This window comes from Mchenga conophoros, linkage group LG3, assembly GCF_057382185.1.
Source record: "Mchenga conophoros isolate Kocher_MC1m ecotype Shallow Benthic linkage group LG3, M_conophoros_male_GT1.1, whole genome shotgun sequence".
Lineage (NCBI taxonomy): Eukaryota > Metazoa > Chordata > Actinopteri > Cichliformes > Cichlidae > Mchenga > Mchenga conophoros.
This window is the reverse complement of record NC_140528.1, coordinates 27,353,590-27,369,373: the sequence shown is the minus strand read 5'-3', so window position 1 is coordinate 27,369,373 and position 15,784 is coordinate 27,353,590. Positions and strand designations below refer to the sequence as shown.

The window sequence follows — 15,784 nt, the reverse complement described above, 5'->3', positions numbered from 1 at the left end:
AGCTATAGGGTGAATCTCAGTGTCTGAAATGTCGTTCAGCAGTGAGCTGCTGACCAGAAAATAATCCAGACGAGAGTAATGGACATGTGAGAAAAATTATATTCCTTATTGGTGGGGTGAAGGGACGATGACGATGACGTCATCTTGAGGAAAACTAGCTTTGTCCTGCAGATGGCGATCTTGCACCGTGTTCAGAGAGCCGACACTTTGACAATGCTGGTCTACTCAGCTTACTTTAGCCTGGGCTGGACTTTATATGAGCAGCTTCCACTCTGGTTTCACTGTTAAACACACTTGTTTGATTCCACTTGGAAAAGTTGAGAAATTTGTTATTGCAAAATTATTTGCTGGTACATTTTTTGAGGGTCAAATATCCTGTTTGAGGAATGAACCGTTAAGGTGGAAAAATGAATCAGGTTAAAATACTTTAAATCAGTGAGGAGGTATAATGTAATTTAAATGTTGATGATGGTTGTAGTGGGCTTGTAATGTAAATGTGTCTGATTAAATGTGACATTAATGGTGACGCTGCATAAACCTGATGAAACAGTTCTATTAGTGGGTCTGTGTGATCAGCATCAGTGGGTTAAGGTGAGGTCGTGACTAGTAGAACATCTGTGGGCTACATATGCTGGGCTGGTAGCTCCACAGTGTTGGAAAGAAACTATTCAATGTGCAAATTTAAAACCAGAGGCTCTTCTAACACAGGAGCCATGTTGAGTTTAGATCACAGCCGACCACCGGCGGTCTGAAATGGAAAGAAGCCCACTGACAGCCAGCAGGTCTAAACAGGAACACAGCCATTTGTATGTGTGGCAATGATGTGGCTGCAGCTGACACAGGATTGGTTCAAACTAAACATCAGACGCATTTCACAGAGTTCACAAATAAACTCTCGTTTTTATCTTTGAAGATCATCATAAAGTAGAATCTATGGTCCAGTAGAAACAGCAGGAGGTTTGAGCCCTTCTGATGCAGCAGAAACAGGATTTGGAGGAAGATGTTAATAGATTAGAAAGAATTGTACACTGTGAATCAATGCAAGTCTTTCTAGATAGACAGATCTGTAATAATCCTCAGGCAGGTTCCTCTGGGACAGTCACAGATAGAGACGCCAACTCTGATGTCCTTTGAAAGTTTGAATTTTCATGACTCGTCATGCACACAGATGTTAATTCTACATATTCCTGGTACTGAACTCTACATCAATATGAAGAAAATGCTCCTGCTAATCTGCAGATATGTTGATATCAAATCCTTTTGCAGCACATGGATAAATCTCTATAAATCTTTCAGTCTGATCAGAATGGGCACAGTGTTGTTATTGCAGCTCCCTGATGTTTGAAAAGCTAAATGTCCATTTTAAAGTGCTCGTGTGTAGGATTGTGTTTCCTTCCTTTGTGCAGTTCTTACAGGAAACATGTTTGAATGTTTCCTGTTTCCCTGATGCTGCTTCCTGTTGGAGAAAGTTGGTTTGGAACATGTTCTTATAGGTTTCAATGAGCTTCAAACTGGGATCCACTTACATTGACTATACATTGACTCATTTGAAAGGTCAGTGTGTGTCTGTACACAGACTGTTGTGTTGTACTACTGCTGTGCTACTGAGAGCATCCTCACTGAATGCATCACCACCTGGTATGGCACAGCACCACTTACAACCACAAAGCTCTCCATAGACAGTGTTGGGAAGGTTACTTTTAAAATGTATTCCACTACAGATTACAGATTACATACATATTTCGTAATGTATTCCGTTACTCTTACTCAATGAGAGTAACGGAATACTTTGGATTGTTGCCCCCGCGACCCGGCCAAGGATAAAGCGGAAGAAGATGGATGGATGGTTTGACAGAGGTGGGATATTCACATGGTTTTGGAGAATGCATGTTCCCTCACCAAGAAGCTGGAGAGCATTTGAAACACCTTTTGCCTTTCTGGGTATAATCACCAATCACCTTGTTATAACACCTTGAAATGTTTCTACCTCGGAGGAAAACATTTATGATTTCATGATTTTATTGTGTCAAGAAAGGAGTTTTCTCAGTGGCCACTATAATGCTGTGATTGTAGCTAATCAACAAGCTAAATGTAGGACACCCTAGTGTCGCGAAATCAATCAATGTAGAGCAGTGAAACAAACCACGGAGGCCCCAGAAGATCAATCAAACGATGAGTTTATTAACACACAGGAGAAGAAATATCAGCAAATGTCTTCTGACAAAAATACAGGTCCTTCTCAAGAAATGACCATATTGTGATAAAGTTCATTATTTCCTGTAATGTACTGATAAACATTAGACTTTCATATATTTTAGTTTCATTACACACAACTGAAGTAGTTCAGGCCTTTCATTGTTTTAATATCGATTAATATTGATTAGTCTGCTACCAGACTGAGCAGGACGTGAGACCTGTGGACGGTTTAAAGCTGTCCCTCCACAGCTCACTCAGACCTGATCCACACCTCAGTGATATTCTCTGACTTCCTCAGTAGAGACAGAAACCATTCAGATCTGGGACCATCAGCTGACTGATGATGTCACACAGACTGTGTTTTTCAGGAACAGTGATTCTGATGTGAGCCTGCTAGCTGACAGCAGACCTGATGAAAGCACATGTTCACATCTGTGAGGACAGACTGGACTCTTTGACTGCACCTTGGTTCTCCTCAGAGGTCTGTACAGGAGCATGTCCACCCCCACTGAAGATCTCAGTCACTGTGAAACATAGAAAGCTGCTTGTGTGGCCTCTGCCTCACATGTAGATACAGCTACAGGTTTCTCTGTCAGTCAGACTGAAACAGTGTCCTGATGCTGCATCATTCAGCTCTGTGCCCCAGTCAGCATCACTGGGAGCTACCAGTGTTTCTGCCCTTTTCCTGTAACACTACACTCAGCACAGGCTCAGCTGGTATCCAGTGTTGGACTTTGGCTTCAGCTGCTGTGATAGATCCTCTAACATAGATCAGCTCTGCTACATGTTGTTAGATAAGTGCAGCTGCTGTCATGTCCTGATGTTTCTCTGGCTCAGCAGCTTCTCCATCAGAGGTTCACATGGAGCTGATCCAGTATCTCCAGTAACTGTGTTCTGTGCCTCACTGGTTCATCCTTCTGTCTGTGTGACGTCAGTCAGATGTTGAAGTTAAACTCTGTAATCTTCACTGTGTCACAGAGTTCAGTGAGTCCCGTTATTCACAGTATCAATCAGATCATCAGAGAACAGCTGATCAGCAATCAGTGGTGCCAACAGCGCCTCCTGTGGTGAGAGGATGCAATAATGCAATGTAGCATTTTTCCACTGAACACTTGCAGTCATGGAAACTGTCTGTTGGATCTGTGTGACGTTGCTTTCTTGGTTAGAGTTCCTCACAAATGTCCAGATGATTCTTCTAATGAGGCGTCGACCATGTTTGCAGCTCTTTGGAAGAAAACGTCGCCCTTTGCCATCCTTACTTTTCTTTGACTTCTTCAAATGCAGCTGAACTCCAGCTGGTATTTTCTTGGACTTTGCAGCTGTTTCTGCTCATCAGTTCATTCCTGCAAACCTCTGAAGCTGAACAACAATGATGCTGCATTGCTGGCTGATCCCAAAAGGTTGATTCTGTTCATCTGGACGTTTTCAGAAACGTTTGCTCACTGATCAGGTGACTTCTTCAGTCTCAGCTGACTGCAGCTTTACAACCTTACAAACAGCACATTTGCACAATGACTGAAAGCAGCAGCACCTGATATATATGATACTAATATAATACATATACATATATAATCCATACTAATGATGAAGGAACTGAGCTCACAGTCCATTGTTCATTCAGTGAACTACTCAGTTTATTTTGGGCCTCAGAAATGCTCACTCTGTTTGTACATCACTGTCAGCAATAGACTCATTCTGCTGTGTGGACAGGAACACATGTGACATCACTTCCTGTTTGTTTGTGACTGAAGAGGAAGAAGTTTACAAGGAATCATTTAGAAGAGTTTCAAACATCAACTGATTGAATCCATGAATCTGAAAACGTGTTTGTGAGTGAAAGAGACAGACATGTACAGACTGAACTATCTGTTCAACAGTCAGAGTGTTTCTGTAACAGGAGACACTCTTTACACTCCACTCAGCACAGGGACACTGAGGCACCAGGATACCAGAGTCTAAACCCAGGATAAAGAGTTTGAGTGAATGTGGTGTTGAAGGTGTGGAGGTGGATCAGAGTGTCAGAGAAGACTCTGTAGAAGGACAGAGTGCCAGCAGGACAGTCCACATACACTGCTGCTCTGTTAGAGACAGAGGAGGAGGAGGAGGAGGAGGAGGAGATGAGTGTTTGTCTGTTATTGTGACAGACATAACGAGGACCATTATAATCACAGTCCAGACTCCAGGACTGATCATTCCATCCAAACACACAGTCTTTACTGCCTCCTTTCCTTCTGATGCTTCTGTAACTCACTGATATACAAACGTCTCCTCTCCACTCGACCTCCCAGTAACAGCGACCAGTCAGACCATTTCTACACAGCAGCTGAGCCCAGTAATCAAATCTGTCTGGATGATCAGGATATGACTGAACCTCCTCCACATGTGTCACCTTCCTGTTGTTGTCAGACAGTTGGAGCTCTGTGTGCACTGTGTTTGTGTCGATTGTGAGTTGACAGGAATCTGATGGAGAGAACAAACACAATCCAGCTGCAGTTATTGATCCATCATCTGTTCATTGATTGACACTTTGATGATGACTCCTGACATGATGAAGATGGTTGAATGTGTGCTGCTTTGTTTTCATGAATCCCATTAAAAACACACTTACACTTCCTCAGACCTGGTCTCAACCATCGGACTCCAGCAGGCTCCACCCTGAAAGGAGGAGGGGGGTCAGAGCAGCACAGTCAGCACGCACACATGGACATTACATGGCTCTCACACACACACTGTTACACACTGAGCTCAAAGCTCGGCTCCACTGTTTTATTCAAAGAAATCTACATTTATTTATCAGCACATTTAAAAACAGCTTGAGCCAAAGTGCTGCACAGAGTAGAGAGAAAATAGGAAACATACACAGTAATGACTATAAAGACTGGTCAGGATTGAAAGCTACAGAGTACAAATGTGTTTCCAACCGGCTTTTAAAAATGTCCAGTGTTGGTGACGACCTGATGTGAAGGGCGACTGTTCCAGAGTTTGGCTGCAGCCATCGATAAAGCTCACCTCTGTTTTTACGTCTAGTTCTGGTCAGAAGCTGCTTATCTGCAGACCTGAGGGCTCCACTTGGATTCTTTTGTTAAAGAGAGATAAGATGGAGCCAATCCATTCACAGATTTAAAGACAACCAGATCTGGAAGTGGATTCTACCACGTACTGGTAACCAGTGGAAACAGCTGGAAAAAGCTGGTGATGGGTCGTCTAGCACAGACCCACCGCTGGAACCAGACAATTCTACTACAACAGCAAAAAGCACCAAGCAGAGCTCTTTGATCTCATGCCAGCTCCCCCGCTGACCCCAGTAGGCACCCCCATACTCCGCGACCCGCTAGGGAAAGGGGGCCCAGGCCCATCCAGACCGGGGCCCAGCACAGCAGCGCTGCCCGGCCTTTACAGCTTTACAGGAAACACTGGATCTTTGTTTCATACTGACTGTGTTTAGTACAATACTGCTGACAGCACCACCCACTCACTCCATCGCTCTTTTCTCGTGTTGTAGTTGTGTCTTATTTTGAAAGAAATCTTTACGCGTTACCATAGCGACCAGAGAGCATTAAGGGTCAGAGAGGATGTTACTCTCAATGTTGTTGGCGCATGTCAGGAGGCTAAGTTACACAATTGCGCAGTGAATTCGTGTTTATTATTATATTTAAAAACTGTACCAGTTTTTGTCTCGGTCGTATCATTTGATTTTGTTGTGTTGATCCGCGACACCTTAAAGGCCATATCCGTGGAAATACTGTCTGACATTAAACCGGTCCGTGGGCACCGCTGCTATATGGTATATACTGTATAATATGAGTGAAACGTAATGAAAGTTGGCACCCATGTAGAGAAGGTAACCCAAATGTGTCATGGATTTTGCTTTGGGAACTGTTCCCAGTCGGCCTGGAAAGCGGCAGCTCTGCTTGGAAGTGTTTCCAGAACCTGGAGACCAACAGGAGCTGATTCAAAGTTGCACAGAGCCCATTTACACGCAGCCTAAGTTATGTTTGTTTTGTTATAATTGCCCCATGTCCCCACATCACATGCAGCCAATCATAAAGTTACTCAGAATACAAGGATTTTACATTGGCACCATTTCATTCTTGTGATAGTTAAACTCACCCAGCTTTCTCATTTCTCATTTCAAAGGTCACGTATTAAAAAAAACAGCTGATTGAAAAGCCTGGCTGAGTGATAACAGACAGGTTTCAATATGTACACAAGGATCTCCACACAGAGCTACATGCATTCATATGGACTGAAATAAAATCAGTTTTACTGCAATGACAGCTCCATGAGGTAACTCCCATCCCAGCAACACAGCCACTGTGTTTAAGGTGGACTGGATGAAGAGTTGTCAGTAAGAACAGACAGATGAAGGTGAACGAATGCTCGGACATGTGAGATAAAGGCTCTGTACTTGTGCTGGTAGATGTCTGGGTCTGGGCTGGTTCTGATGTACAGGTCGTCCCATAGACAGCCGTACAGCACCGCGTACCTCATCACTCCAATCCTGTTTGTAATCTACAAGAAGGCTCACTGCTCTGAGCAAGCAAATATGTTTTTGAAAGGATTTCCTCAAACTACCAGTCTTTACATCTCGTACAAGCACATCACACATTATCAGGAAATGATGCTTTTTTCTTCTCTGAAAGCTGTGATGCTGCTTGGAGACATAATTACAAAAGTAACGTGTTCAGCAGCAGCAGCTCAGAGCTGGAAGTACAAGTGTGGCAACATGTGGCCAGAGTGGTGACAGAGCTGAACACTAACCTCTGTTATGGTGGATAAATAATGCAGCTGCATCATTAAGGCTCCTCATGGCTGTACAATACATGCAGCAGCAAAGGACAATGATCCCAACTAGGAGGAGAGCCCAACCAGAATACGGTATTCAGAAAGGCACGAATAACCTGAATACTTATTTCAAACTAATACTTTAAAAAAAATAAAAAAATAAAAAAATGGGTGTGGGTCCCAATCAGCCAGAGTTTTGGGTGAGCTCGTTGTGAAACCTGGCCCCACCCTATCATGTGATTTCCTGAGGTCAGATGGCCCAGGATGTGAGTGGGCGTTAAGGCGTCTGGGAAGGGATCTCAAAACTGGATTATAGATGGCAGAGAGTTGGTGTCGTAAACCCCCGCCTCTGTTCAAAGATGGTCGCTCACAGTGGACATAGATGCTTCTTTCACTCCTCTTTCAAACCATCTGTCCTCTCTGTCCAAAATGTGAACATTGGCATCCTCAAAGAGTGTCCTTTATCCTTAAGATGCAGATGGACTGCTGAGTCTTGTCCTGTGGAGGTGACTCTTCTATGTTGTGCGCTTGTGAAGTGGCTGTTTGGTCTCTCCAATGTAGAGGTCTGGGCATTCCTCGCTGCACTGTACAGCATACACCACATTGTTAAGTCTGTGTTTTGGAGTTTTGTCTTTGTTGTTTGAGTCACTGAATCAGGAACTCTGCCTCCTATTCTTCTCACACTGGGTTTAATGAAAGAAGATTTCTGTTTGTCCATTAAAGTTCTTTGTTGTGATCTTTTAAAGGATCCTGTGATGATCCAGATGATCATGGGTTGTAGATATTAGATAATAGTGTCACAAGCTGCTTACACTCAGTATTAATCCAAGGCAAGGAATAAACTCATTTCTTTAAATGGCTCTCTTTCTGAAACTGTGACAAGACCCCTTTAATAGCAGAGTATAATAGATCACAACATTTATTAGTGTCATCATAGGATGGTATGCTAGTCCAATCAAAATTATTTAGAGCTGCCATTAAATGTCAGTTTTCTAGAGAAGAATATGACACTGTGGTCAGACAAAGTTCAAATAGACCTGTGAGGGTATTACCATTCTTTGAGGTGTATGATGTGTCAGAGAAACCAAACTAAAACACACTGTTAATACAATAATTGAGATTTCTACAGATGTTACACCAGAAAAGTGCTTCTCCCACTAACATCTGTGCTACACTGTTAAAAAAAACATCCTAAAACAACGGTAATATTCCGGCCGCTGGGGCGCCAAAATATGACCGTAAAATAACAGAAAATAACTGTCGCATAAAAATACGGTTATTTTCAGTAATGAAAATAGAGTTTGTTGCGCTAATTTCACATGGGATCTTGCCTTTTCCAAGTGCTTTTAGACATTAAATTAGGAACATTTTTACGTGACCAAAGCAATGAAATTACCTATAAACAAGGTCACTGAATGTGGAAATATGAATCATAATACGTAAATGTACAGAAATATACAGTTAACAGTTGGTTTAAAAAATAATTGATTGCATGCCCTGGGACAGACTGACAGAGGCAAGGCTGCCATATCGCACCATCGGCCATCACTAGTAGGCAGTAGGTGAAGAGTCCTGACCACGGACACAACGACGGAGAGCGTCCGAGCCGGGGCTCGAACCGGTAATCTTCTGATCACAAGGGGAACTGCCAACTCTTGAGCCACGAACGGCCTAACTAGCAATGATAATAATACTTATGTGATGTAACACAAGCTTATAGGGATCATGTCATATACTTTTCCATAGTATTACATTTGAATTCAACAGTTCAATCTTTCAAATAACGGACAGATATTTGTGAAATCATGATACATATGTGAATGTATTTTAACAATCTAAATATGCATATGTACAGACAGATATGTTTAATAATCATGACAATTATGTTGTATTACATTACAGTGATTTAACGTTAATTTACATTCAAAATGTGAAGTCACAGTCTATTTACGTAACTATAATGATATTCTACAAGAACAGAACATTACTGTCAAATTCACAGTAAAATACCTTCATATTAGGGTTTTTTTCCTACAGTCGCAGCCATACCCGTGACCTTGTTGTTAGTTCACATTCACTGGCCGATGCTTAGCGTCACGTTATTTATATTAATTGCAATTCCTACCTCTACATTTCTTTTTCAAAATATTTAATTAGCACAGCGTGTCCGTGCAATGTTTTACATTGCAGCATGCAGAGAAATCTTAGCAAAGAAGCTCACAGAGAGAGATTGAGCTTGTTATTTAACCCCAAGCCGGTAGGGGGAGCTCTTCATTAAAACACTTGCTGTGCTACAATGTGCCTCAAGGTTCAACAACAGCACAGCAGAAGTCACTCATGGTACAGCAATCTCTCTACAAAACAACAACTGTCAGTGACGCTGCACCACGGCGTGAACACAACATTCAAGATAACAGTCAAAAGTAACGTAACCATAAACAATAAAACAAGAACATCTAAACAGCAGCACATGTTCCAAGGCATGATGGGAGACATTCCTGGACGTATTTTTACGATCTAAATATGCATATGTACAACAAAATATATTTAACAAACAAGTAAATTGTGTTTTATTACATTTACACTGATATTATGTTATTTTACATTTGACGTGTCAGATCACAGTCTACTTATGTAAATGTAATGATATTCTAGAAAAACAGTACACAACTGTAAAATACACAGTAAAATCATTTGACATTACTATTTTTTGGAACAGTGTAGTATCTGATGCACGTAGAGTCTCATCAGCTCTGAAATTAATGAAGTGTGTTTATGTATAACAGTTTAGCCACTTTACTCCAAATCAGAAACCACAGCAACAGCACAGAGTGAGTAACTATGAACAGGTTGAGGTTAAATGCTCTGTCGTTTACTTCAAATCCAACTTTAGGAGAGGGAGGCTTGTTCCCATTCTGCTAAGGAAGACATCACACAAGGAAGGCGGGCTCCTCTGGCAGCCAGCTGAGCATTTCTGATGAGTAGCAGAGTAGCAGTCATAGTTGTATTGCATTAGCATCACATGGCTGAACGAACACTGAACCCGTCCTCTTCATCGCTGATTTAAGAACTCGAAAAGTGAACGGAGCTTTGACTCAGCATCTACAGCCCCAGATGATCCAGAGCCTGGCTTGTCTCAAGGAGTCTCTCAGTGACCTGAGCAACACCTACACTACAGCTCTGCTGGCCTATGTGTTCACTCTGGCAGGAGACGTGGAGACCCGCGCTCACCTTCTGCAGCACTTAGACACAGTTGCAGTGAGGGAAGGTGAGTCATCCTTTAGCAGGACATCATTCAGGCTTTATTAGCATCACTGTGACTGTTATTGTGTTTGTAGGAGGTTTCCTCTACTGGTCTCACACAGCAGCAGAAACATCAGCCTCCCTGTCAGTGGAGATCAGTTCTTATGTGCTGTTGGCCAAACTCCCCCGACTGCTGAGGATCTGGGATATGCCTCTGGTATTATCAGGTGGCTGACTGGGCAGCAGAACTATTACGGAGGCTTCTCCTCCACACAGGTACGACACCACCCGAACAGTATGAAGCTCATCTTTGAGTTCATATACCGTCCTGGACCAAATCAGAAGAAATAATCCTGAAGCTTTCGTGTTGTTGCTTTTCTCTCAGATATGCAGACGTGTTTTAGCAGGCAGGATGTTTTTATTCTTTATTTACAAGATGAAATTGACTTTGGTCTAAAGATGTGTTGTTTTAACAGAACAGCCTTCTGTGCACCAACTACACGCAACAGCCTGTAAATAACAGCTCAGCTGCAGTCTGTAAGTTTATACCTGTGATTTCTCTACTTTGTTTCTCTGAGATCATCTCTGTTAAACATGTTTAACCTGTTTAACCTTTATTTAAGCCGGAAGTGAAGGTTAGAAACTCTTCTGTGAGAGTGTTGAAGTGACACAGGCAGTTTGAACTTCATGTCAACATGAATCCATCCTGTAGGACACGGTGGTGGCTCTTCAGGCTCTGGCTCTCTACTCCACTCTGGTGTTCAGTGCTGAAGGTTGGAGCACAGTGACAGTTCAGGCTCCAGCAGTCAGCTGACGTTTGATGTAAATCAGGGCAACAAACTGCTCTACCAGGAGGAGGCGCTGCAGGACGTGTCAGGAAAATACAGGCTGGAAGTGAAGCTGCATGTGCTTCAGTGCAGGTCAGTGACAGCATCATGTGACCAGGTCCTGGTTGGTGTCAAACAAAGGCTTTCTTTGTTTCTTCGTACTTATAAAACGCTAAAGAAGCATTTTCACATGTAATAAATGTGTTTTCATAGACAACATTAGAGCTGACAGTAAGAACTGCACACTAAAAACATATTGATGATAAATATTAAGATAAAGAGATAAATATAGAGATATAAATATTAAAGTGTCACGGTGTAGAAAAGTGACAGCACTGCACTGAGCTGTGATTGGTTCTGTTTGTTTCCCAGATTTGTGCACCTACAACATCCCAACACCTGCTGATGTCCCCACTCTCAGTGTGAAAGTCCACACAGAGGTGGAGCCCACAGGTGGATCTGCCAGACTGACTGTGGAAATCCATCCCTGTAAGTACGTGACAGGTTAGAGGAGAGCTCTGTACCAGCGTGGAGTCACTGTGGGTGATGAAGAGCATGTGTGCACACACTGTTCAAACACAGCTACAGTGGGAGGAGAAAACTACAAACATGGTGGTCCTGGATGGTCCCAGAGTGTGAGGAATTAGACAGACTCTACCAACACGTCATGTGATCACTGTGATGATGTAATCTCCTCACAGCTCAAACGTGGCCTCCTGGTGAGTCGTGTTGAGCAAAAGGAGGATCACGTTCTGGTGTACTTAGAGGAGGTAAGTGAAAGTCACCGTGGGGACACCAGATGATGATCTTTGGTACAAACTGTGTCTGCGATTGTTTCTGTCTCGTCCAGTTATCAAAGGACACACCCATCAACCACAGCTTAGAGATCATCCAGGAGCTCCCAGTGGACAACCTGAAGCCAGCCGTGGTCAAGATCTATGACTATTACCAACCAGGTCCAAGTCTAACTAAACTTTACTCCAACAGCACACTGACACACTTCAGAGGATCCATCAGACTGAACAGTTCATACAAGCTGATGTTTCCATCAGTGACTCAGAGAAATGACACGTTCATAAATCTGGTTTTGGTCCCTTTGAGTGTGAACAAACTGCATCCATTTGTGCTTCTTGCACCAGGATCCTCCTCGTCTCTCCCACAGCCAGGAGCTCACAAAGAGCCCAGAACAACATGAAAGAGCTGCAGGCCTCAGTTAAGGTCATCATTGAACAATAAGAAAGAGAATCCAAGGAGAAAACCACTGCAGAGCAAGAAGAACACAAAGGATGGTCTCACATCGTCCAACAACATGTTGATGATCCCGTTTGGGAAAGACTCTGTGGACTGATGAGACAAAAGCTTTGAGTCCTGTTACATCTGAAGCTAACACAGCATCAATGAAAAGGAGCCTCATAGCAACAGTCACATATGGTGGTGGTAGTGTGATGGTCCCATGTGATGCATCATGGCAGCAACAATACAACAACAAATACACACATGTGACAAATGTACAGTAACAGATCATTAAGTGTCACGGCGCCGTGCACATTAGTATGTTTGACTTAAGCTTAATAATCAGAATGATGCTCTGATCTCTTCAAATAAATGAAATCATACCTTTCTACTAAAACCGTTTCCTGAACCAGACCCTGCAGGATCCACCTGAGTGTCCCAGTCCTGGACCCTGTTTGTAACCAGGAGGATCCCAGGCCTGATTATTGCTGATGTGTTATAAATATTCTGTGAGGTCTGTGAGAATTTTAATGACACACATTAAAGGAGCTTCTTTGTTTAGAACCAAATTCATGTTGATTTTCAGCCTGAAATGATAAAACCTTTAATAATTCTGTTTATAATCATCAACCTGGAGACTAATGAAAAGTATAGTAATAAAAAGCCTTTAATATTTGAGTAATGCCTGAATCTGCTCAGAGATGGAGACAAAACAGCAGTGTTGGTGACAGTTTGACATTAAGTGAATTAAGATCAAAGTGCTCTTATTGTGAAAATCTGCCTCCTGCTTGCTTCAAATCATTTTCATTTATTTTTCAATCTGACAGTGAAACATTGAGGCTTTAATCCAATCTTAAAATCAGCAGCTGTGTTTTCACAGACGTTTCACTTTGATTTGTTCAGATTGAGCAGAGAGGAGTGGCTCTCTGTGTGCGCACTGCTGAGAAACAGAAGCTCATTTCTGCTCTGTTTCATGAAAACAGTGTTATGGAGGAACTAGTTCAGCCTCTAAACTCTCAGCGTGAGGACGGAGTGAAGAGTTTCAGAGCAGAGAGTTTTGCTTCACAGCTTTTAGCGTCTACACAAAGAGACGATTACACACTCGTTCTGAGAACATCTGCACCTCCTAAAAACAAACTCTCCTACGAGCAGCTGTCACAGCCACAACAGGCAGAAGACTGGATTTCTTCAGGTTAGATTTCATGCAGTTTGCAGTAAATTGTGTGTCACAGACTTTGTAGTTCTCATTTATGTGACTCATTGATATCTTCTCCTCCTGAAAGTGAAACTCTTGGAACCTGCTGCAGGTTAATGATTGATCTAAAGGCAGCTGACCTTTGAACAGGAACGTATGAGTCTTTTATAGTGTTTAATGTTCACAGTGCTGAAACCTGCAGACACACCCATGTGGAAGACCGGGTTTGTTTTTTAATACTTAAAACACGGTTTCAAATAGCAACACAGCAGAAGTCCAATTGTTGCAACACAGAAATGATGGAGGAATCATTTACTTCCCCCTCAGAAATATGAACGTCAGGTTAATCAGACGATGGACTGAAGATGAATCAGAAACTATTTCCATATAGAAACACTCTGTCTGTTCTTCTTAATCATTCACTCAAAAAGAGAAACTGGATGCTTATTACATTTATAAGAGTTTGAACAAAGCATGTTTCTAACGTGAACATAAGTAAATCATATACGATCTGCATGAAACTTAACACTTCTCAGTTCTTGTTGAGATGATGTGATACAATCTAGTAAGAGTGGTTAGCTGCCTTAATGCCAGATGACTCTCAATATCACAATATCATGCGAGATTTCAGACCAATGGAAAATCATTGGGGTGATCTCAGGAAGAGGCAGAAAGCATAGACGTGGTGGACCATACCTTGAAAAGCTAAGAGTGAATCTGTCTTCATTCATCTACATGGAAATATAGAACGAGAAACCAAACCAACAATACAATCAAATCATTCCCAGTTCAAGACTTTGGTTATTTACAACATTTGAAACATACAGTGTAGGTCGGTCAAAACAGCCGATCTACACTGCCAAGTGAATGTGCAGAGAGGGAAAAGATAATGATTCATATAAACTGATATGAAGGCACAGCAGCTGAGCTTTGTGAGCTGCAGCTTCAGACTCTTTTATGGTTCAGTGTTTAATGTTTAAAGTGTTTATGGCTGCAGAGACGCCCACAGTCAGGCTATCTGCTCTAGAAAAGGGAATTTTTGTAGACAGTGTGGCAGCTGATCTTTAACCTGTGAGCTTCAGACTCTTTGCTGGTGTGAAGTATTTAATGCTCATCTTTTGAAGCTTGCAGACACACCCACATCATCTGATTTGTTCTCAGGGTTGTTCAGAGTGTTAGAGTCGGATCCTGCTGCAGGTTAATTATTGATCAAATTAATATCACAGCAGCCGATCTTTGAGAAGTGACTCAGGTTTTAGCTCCAGTCATATCTGGTGGTGGTAAAAGGTCATGAGCTCTGTGTCCTGACTTGACTCAAACATCAACCTGAGCTGTGGCTGCTCGCAGAGGTGCTATGAACCAAAAACACACAAAGGTTTTTGACGCATGAAGCAGACACACAGACCTGCAAATCATTTACAGCTGTTCCTGTCACAGATTGCGTGCCAAGCAGTGTGTAAATTATTAAAGGACCCAGGATGCAGACATTACTGAAGTGAGGAAGCTTTATTGAAGGAGCGTGCTCAAACATCAAAGGCGAGAGTGGCGAAAAGCAGAACTGAGTAAAACCTAAACTGGGAAAACTAAGCATAGAAAACAAACCTAAAATCTAGAGACACACGGAGATGCAGTGAGACATGGAGAGACACCCAGAGACGACGGAGGGAGATACACAGACAAACCAGCAACCACACTGTAAAACCTAATTAGTTCCCAGAACTCAAAAAAATTAAGGAAACTCGTTGCCTCAAAAAAATTGAGTAAAGCTTAGCTAAATTAGGACAAGTTATTCTTTTTGAGTACTCTGTACAAGCTCATTTGTTCCCAGAACTCAAGAAAATAGGATCAAGCTTACTTAAGATGACTGTGAGGACAACTCATTGCAAGTCTGCAGTATTAAGAATAACTTGATATTTCTGACTGTACAACACTAATTGTTTACCTGCTGACAAACATTTCACGTTCAACTAAATGAAAAAACTGTCATGGTCCTGGGTTGGTGACCCAGCGCTTTAAGTTTATTATTATCATTTTCCAGTTTATTATCATGATGATTATTATTGTTTGAGTTCTACGTGTTATATTCGGTCTGCGTCTGTATCTGTCTGTCTATGGTGTCCCCCCGTCTGTTTGTGAATCTGTCTGTTTAGTTCAACGTCTTGTCTGGTTCCCTGTGTATGAGTTTCCTGTTTTATTGTGAAGGTCTGTGTCATATGTCTATGGTCGTGTCCAAATTCATGGGCTGCATCCTCCTGAGGACCCGTCCTTCGCGGTCTACGTGGGCCGGGTCCTCAGAAGATCGGGT

At 42.3% G+C, this 15,784-nt stretch overlaps 1 protein-coding gene and 1 pseudogene across 1 annotated transcript in view; one reads left to right on the top strand and one right to left on the bottom strand.

The window, feature by feature from the left end:
• Positions 1 to 15,784, bottom strand: part of LOC146577945 (uncharacterized) — a 160,995-nt gene that overhangs the window by 47,615 nt on the left and 97,596 nt on the right. The gene's annotated exons all lie outside the window — the stretch shown is intronic.
• On the top strand, positions 10,096 to 11,560 carry LOC146577949 (alpha-2-macroglobulin-like protein 1; annotated as a pseudogene).